Source organism: Papaver somniferum, chromosome 4, assembly GCF_003573695.1.
Source record: "Papaver somniferum cultivar HN1 chromosome 4, ASM357369v1, whole genome shotgun sequence".
Taxonomy (NCBI): domain Eukaryota; kingdom Viridiplantae; phylum Streptophyta; class Magnoliopsida; order Ranunculales; family Papaveraceae; genus Papaver; species Papaver somniferum.
Window position 1 is genome coordinate 114,098,005 of NC_039361.1, and position 6,848 is coordinate 114,104,852.

The 6,848-nt window shown below is 39.0% G+C and overlaps 1 pseudogene; it reads right to left on the reverse strand.

The window, feature by feature from the left end:
* Positions 1-4,757: 4,757 nt before the first annotated feature.
* Positions 4,758-4,857, reverse strand: LOC113276768 (annotated as a pseudogene).
* Between the last annotated feature and the right edge of the window lie 1,991 nt (positions 4,858-6,848).

Sequence of the window (6,848 nt, forward strand, 5' to 3'; positions counted from 1 at the left end):
ACACTATCCAACGTAACTAGGCTGGCGAAGTTGGATGGACGAGATGATTTGCAGCAGTTGTATATTGTCGTTGTAGTTTTTAGGGTTTGGAAGCCGTGCGGCCATCCCTGTCGAATCAAAGCGCTGGGCGCTGATTCGAACAGGACGATCGTCCATGTGCAAAGATGAGCCACTAGTGTGCACGCTGACATCTCTTGGGCCATCTGAAATTAGATCTAAGCCACTCAATTCGGCTGGCGAAGATGGGTGGTCGTGATTGATTTGCGATAGTTGTATACTGCCGCAAGCACAAATTAGGGTTTTAAAGCGGTCGCGTCCGCCCTAATTCAATCGAATAGTTTGATGCGTCATTGACTTGCTATGGGCAAGTCGATCGACTGGGAAGAAGGTTGGTCCGCCAATGAACATATTGGCGCTTCTTTGATCGTTCGAGATGTGATCTAGGCCGTCCGACTAGGATGGCGAAGTTGGTTGGTCAAGATTGATTTAAGACCGACCTAAGGAGCATAATTCGATTAAGACTCCTTTAGTTCACGCGTCTGGCCTGTCTTCGTGCTAATGTTTTTGGTGGTTGTTAGCATATCGTAAGTAGTTCAACCGGATAAGGATGGAGGTGAGTTGCTGGTGAGAATATCTGCACTTCATTGGTCGTTCGAAATAACATCTGAGCCATCCAACCAGGCTGGCTAAGTTTGACGGATGTGATGATTTTGAGACCGATATGGTCGGTCTTAGATCGTTGAGATTCTTTTCAACAGCGCGAACACCCTAACTTATGGCTAACGACTAGGGGTGTTGTGGGTGAACTAAAGTATCCCGATCGGTTGGGATGATAGTGGGCCCGATGGTGAACATTATGGATCTTGTCCGACCATGTTAGGAGGCGGCTAGGTTTTATAAATCGACTGGCCAAAACGTACGGCCGTGATCGTTTTGAGACTGACATGGACAATCTATATTTTCCTTAAGGAATTTAAACGCGTTCAATCGCGCTATCTTTTAATTAAAAAGGTGTGTAAACACGCTGGTCTCTTTGTCAGAGAGTGATGCAGGTTGTGTGAGTACTTCCATGCAGATATCAATACTGACACTTCGGGAGATTCATGCTACTCTGCTGAGAGTGAACATTTAATTGTCATGTCAGGTCAATATTGAGAGTTCGGCTGGGAACATAGCGTAGGAAAATACTAGGCAAGTCATGCATTAGTGAATAATGCTGGTGGAAGATAAAATTCACAGAATATTTTGGGATTGCTGTTGCATACACCATTCTGAGTAAATTTCATATATACAAATATATTGAATTGCTCAATACATATGTGAGCGAAAAGGCTTAAGCACTCATTTCTTTTAAATGGCTTATGTTCCTTTGCAGGATGATATCGCATTAAATACAGGGTTTACGATTTTAGCCCTAGAACTAAAAACCACCATCAACATTAAGTCCCCTGCTTAGTACGTAAAAGTGACATTGTTACGGGGTAAGCACTAGATGGTGACAAATAAAGGTAAAAATTATGAGACAAAGTTAGATGTTACCAGGAGAGATGGTGATAGACACATTTTTGTGTCTGATTTGTCTCGATTCTATATATTGTTAGGGCTCATTTTTGTACTTATTATGGTGTTTTATTTATTTGTAGATATTTTTGGTTAATAAACATTTTTGGAAAAAATTGGCTCGAAAAGTTGTCGGAAAGCACACGGAGGACATTTGCTATTCGGACTCTTACTTTGGATAAGGGGTAACCTAATTACTAAGGGACATCCCATTTCCAGGCAGTTGATAATCGCACCCCTACTCTGGATAAGGGGCAACCATCTTCAACATTCAAAAACCAGGATTTTGGCGGGGAAAAAGTGTAGTTAAAGAACAGTTTTGGAAATCGTGATTTGGAGGAGTTTGAGGTCGATTAAACCTATGATTTTCATAGGATAGACTCCTTATGGGTCTAGGAATCTGATATGGGTGTTTAAATCGATTAGACTGGGCTCAATCGACGGATTTTTCTCACAACAGAAAATATGGAAAGTCACGTGTGTGACCTGTTTTAGGGAATTTTAGAGAGATTAAAATGCTGTAAACCTTCCCAAAGATTTGGTCTATCTAAGGAAGAGTTTAGAATAAAAAGGAAAGCTCAGAAACGCGTAGAAATCCTAAAACAAGAAATTGCCGCAACTTGGCCGTGAAGAGAAGGAAAGAGATTTTGGAAGATTTGGGAGAGATTTAATCGGTATTTTTGATATAAATAGATGTCTTGGGTCATATAGAAGAGGTGTCGAGAGTTTGGGAACCTAAGAAGAGCCAGAGAAGAAGAAATCAGAGCTTTACCAAACTCTGTTTCTGCTGTTGCTGCTGAAGAAGAAGAAGAACGCGAAGAACATTGACGCTCCGTAAACAGTCGCAGAACAGTGTCGTTGTTTAACAGCTGAAAAACATTAAGCTGTTCAGGGCAGTCTTATTCTAGGGTTTAAAAATCAGCGACAAAGCAACAGTTTTTCTGTAACAGTTCCATTGTAATAGCTGTTTTGCACACCAATACACTGTTGCAAACAGTCTGTGTTATTACTTTTCACTCTTTTAATCATCTTTTGAGCAACAAACACACATTTTGAGATCATGATTATTATGAGGAGCTAAACCCCATTGCTGAGGCGATAGAAGAAGCTATTTTTCCATCAAAAAGTGGTATATTCTATTTTATCTTTTTATTTGCAATAATTATATGATTATTTGCCTTGAACTATTATTGAATATGATTTTTATTTGAGTGATTGTGATCTATTTTGATGTAGTATGCTTAGTTTTTAAGACTTTTGATGCTTCATACTTGGTATTTACAATTATTACTTTTGAAAATCTACTTGTTGCAATATTTTAGAATCAAATTAAACAAGAAAATTGCATAAATATAAGTATTGGTTTAATCACTTTGAACTTGGGAAATAGTGGAATCTTAGCCTCAGTGTTTCTTTTAGTATTGATATCATCTTTGATTGAGTTTGCTACAATTTTTAGTGAGTTTTCTATTTTAATATTAGGATTTAAGTCTAATTGATATCCTTCACAAGTCTGAGAACCGAACCACTTTTACCACTATCTAAAAATCACACTAATTTTTGGCGCCGCCGACGCGGACTTGTTTTTAGGGTTTTAGATTTATTTATTTTATTTTATTTTTATTTATTTTATTTTATTTTTATTTTTATTTTGTCTTTTTTTTTATGTTTTTGGGTATTTATCTTGTGTCTACAGGTTTTTGATCATAAAGAAAATTGAGCCAAGGAGTTTGGTGATTTCATAAAGACTTGGAGCTAAAGATTAAAGCAAAAAGAACAGAAAAGAAGACAATTTTATTTTAGACAATTTTAGTTTAGGGCTTGTTTATTTTATTTAAAAAAAAAACTGTATTAGGGTTTATTATTTTTGTAATTTTTCTTTATTTTTTTGGACTTTTGGACTTTGGGACATTATTTTTTTTATTACCCTACGAAAGGGTACTTTAAATATAAACTGTTTGCAGAGAAGGAGGACAATTACGATATTGTCTCTGCACCTTGGGTTCGTACATTAGACATCGGAGTAAGTGGCCCGAGTCGACTACAACCGATTCATCCCCAATCTGGAACGGGAGGTAAGATTCTAAACACTCGCGAATCCCCTGTCAGCGAGTTACTGGACTCCTTCGTATGCATATATGTTGAGGACTGAATACGGACATTTATTTTTCTAGTAAAGGGAAAGGCCTGGCCATACAAGATAAGGGTTCGGATTTCATCACCGTTCTCTTCTTGCCCGCTTTAGGAACACGTAACCTACGCCAACCTAAGCCTAAAATTTTGACTAGAACGAGACCGATAGGGTAACGAGCTTAACAGGAAAGTCATTCGAAAAATATTGGTTACTCTTTTAAGCATACTTCGAAGTTCTTGACGGTTTTTGTAAGTTGAATGCGTGACTGCGCCGCCTTGTAATACCGGTGAGGCCTTGGGTATCAAAGCTCCACCGAGCTTCCCTCGCCTCTATTCAACTTACGTTAACTCAGATTGATTCCAGAGGGGTTTGCTTAAATTGTAACGAATTCCCGTTCGTAGGATTAGAAGTTGGTCTAGAAACAATCTAAGTGGAGCCATCATGATTTTTGTTTGCTAGAAATCAATAGGTTTGATTTGGTTGAGTCGGACTTGATCTGTGTTTGCTTACCCTTCCAATTTAGAAAATTCTATTGTATGCCTGAACGTAAAAGAGACGCACTAGGTAGATCTGTTAAAGAGAAACCTAGTAGTTCGAAGCGTCTCGATTACCTTAATCTAGAAAGTATGGCTTTTGAAGAGTCTGTTTTTGAACGTTCTTTGACTGGGGAGAGAATCCTTGTTGCTCCGATAGCGCCAGAAATGGCAACTTTGAAAGCTTTGTTGAATCCAACTATGACTACCTGTCCTTCGTGTATTAAGTTAGCTGAAACGAGACACCCTATGAACTGAAACCTGGGACCTTACAGATGCTCCCAATCTTTTAGGGAAAGAAAATGAAAACCCTTATTACCATGTTAGGGATTTTGAGGAAATTTGTAGTACTCTAAGAATTAGAGGCTTAGATGATGATGCTTTGAAACTTAGGTTATTCCCATTTTCCCTGAAAGATAAGGCCAAGTCGTGGCTGTATAGTTTGGACTCCGAGTCAATTGAGACATATGAACAACTTACATCTGCCTTTTTCAATAAGTTTTTCCCTAGGCACAAAACATCGTCTATTAGGACGCAAATATGCACATTTTCACAACAAGAGGGAGAATCTTTATATAGGTATTTGGAAAGGTTCAATGATTTATTATCCCAGTGTCCTCATCATGGTTTAGAAAAGGTTAGGCTAGTTCAGATCCTTTATGAGGGTTTAGATTATTCCACAACGACCATGGTTGAGTCTCTATGCACTGGTGGATTTGAAAACCAAACTGTTGATGCGGCGATGGAATTTTTTAATGAAATCGCCGAAAAAACCCAGCAATGGGAAAATAGTAGGGCACCCCAGAAAAAATTCTTTTAAGTAGAGGAAACGTTAATAGGGTAGAAGGAGGCTATGAATCAGATGCCAAAATTGTGCTATAGCAAAAAGGTTAGAAGCCTTAGAAGTGGGCCAGACTAGTGGTAGAGTGGAGCCTTTTTGGGAAGGCCAGAATATTGAAGAGCAGGCCAATGCTCTTTATAATAACACTAGATTTGATAACCGTCAAAAGATTGACCCATATTCAGAAACCTATAATCCTGGTTGGAGAAACCATCCGAACCTTTCGTGGTCTAAGGGCCAAAGTCAAGGTCAGTTTAGTAATTCTAATGCTCCCCCAGGTTTTGGCTATACTAAGAATCCTTCAGGACTAGCTCAGTTTCAGAATCAGTCAGATAAGAAAATCCTAAGTTTAGAGGAATCTCTCGCCTTGTTAACTCAGCAAACTGCAAAATTCCAGTTATCCGTAGAACAGAGTCTACAAGCTAGTAACAGGATAGGACAAGAAAATAGTCAGGCTATTTCCGAGTTAAAAACCCAGGTTGGTCTGATAAGTGATTCTTTGAGAGAAAAAGGTAAGTTTCCTAGTCAAACACAACCCAACCCTAGAGGAGTTCATGAATTAGGTGCAAAACCATCGAATCAATTGAATGTTGTTAGAACCCTTAGAAGTGGTAGAGTTGTAGACAATAAGGTAACCATGCCCGATAGTGAACATACTGTAGTTCACCCCTCAGGATCTCACCTCTCAGGACCAGTAGCTGAAGAGACTGATAAAGTTTCTGATGATGTGAATTCGGTTCCTGAAAGGTCTGATTTTAGGCCTAGAGCCCCATTTCCTCAGCTATTAGTACCAACAAAGAAGGAATCGAACTTTAATGACATAGTGGAGGTTTTTAAGCAAGTTACCATAAACCTTCCCTTATTAGATGCAATTAGGCAAATTCCTGCTTATGCCAAGTTCCTTAAGGATATGTGTACGCGAAAGCGAAAACTTAGCGTCCATAAGAAAGCCTTTTTAGCTAGTCACGTAAGTTCAATCATTCAGAACACCACAACTCCAAAGTACAAAGACCCAGGTTCTCCTACCATTGCTTGCACAATAGGTAACTTCCGGGTAGAAAAACTTTACTTGACTTAGGAGCCAGTGTGAACTTACTGCCATTCCATGTATACTTACAGCTAGGACTTGGTGAAATGAAACCTACTCAGATGACACTGCAGTTAGCTGATAGGTCTGTTAAAATCCCTCGAGGTGTTATCGAGGATGTTCTTATTGAGGTCGACAAGTTTATTTATCCAGTGGATTTCGTGGTCCTAGATACCCAACCTGTCCCTGACCCAGAGAACCAGATACCTGTGATTTTAGGTCGCCCATTTTTAGCTACGTCTAATGCGATCATTAACTGTCGAAATGGTGTGATGAGTTTATCTTTTGGTAATATGACTATGGAGATGAACATTTTTAATGTCAGTAAGCAACCTCATGAGCTAGATGACACATGTGTTGAGGAGGTGAACATGATAGAAGCCTTAGTTCAGGAGTCATTACCAAACATCTTGTCTGAAGACCCATTAGAAAGTTGTCTATCCCATTTTGGTTTAGATTTTGACGACGATAGCACTATTGAACAGGTGAATGCTCTATTAGATTCTACCCCTGTGTTAGACACTGATAGATGGAAAGCTAGGTTCGAACCGTTACCAGTTTCTGAGACTACCCTAATTCCTTCTTTAGAAGAGCCCCCAAAGTTGGACCTTAAACCACTACCCGATACTCTAAAGTATGTGTTTTTAGGCCCATCTGAGACTTTACCTGTGATTGTAGCTTCCAATTTGGATA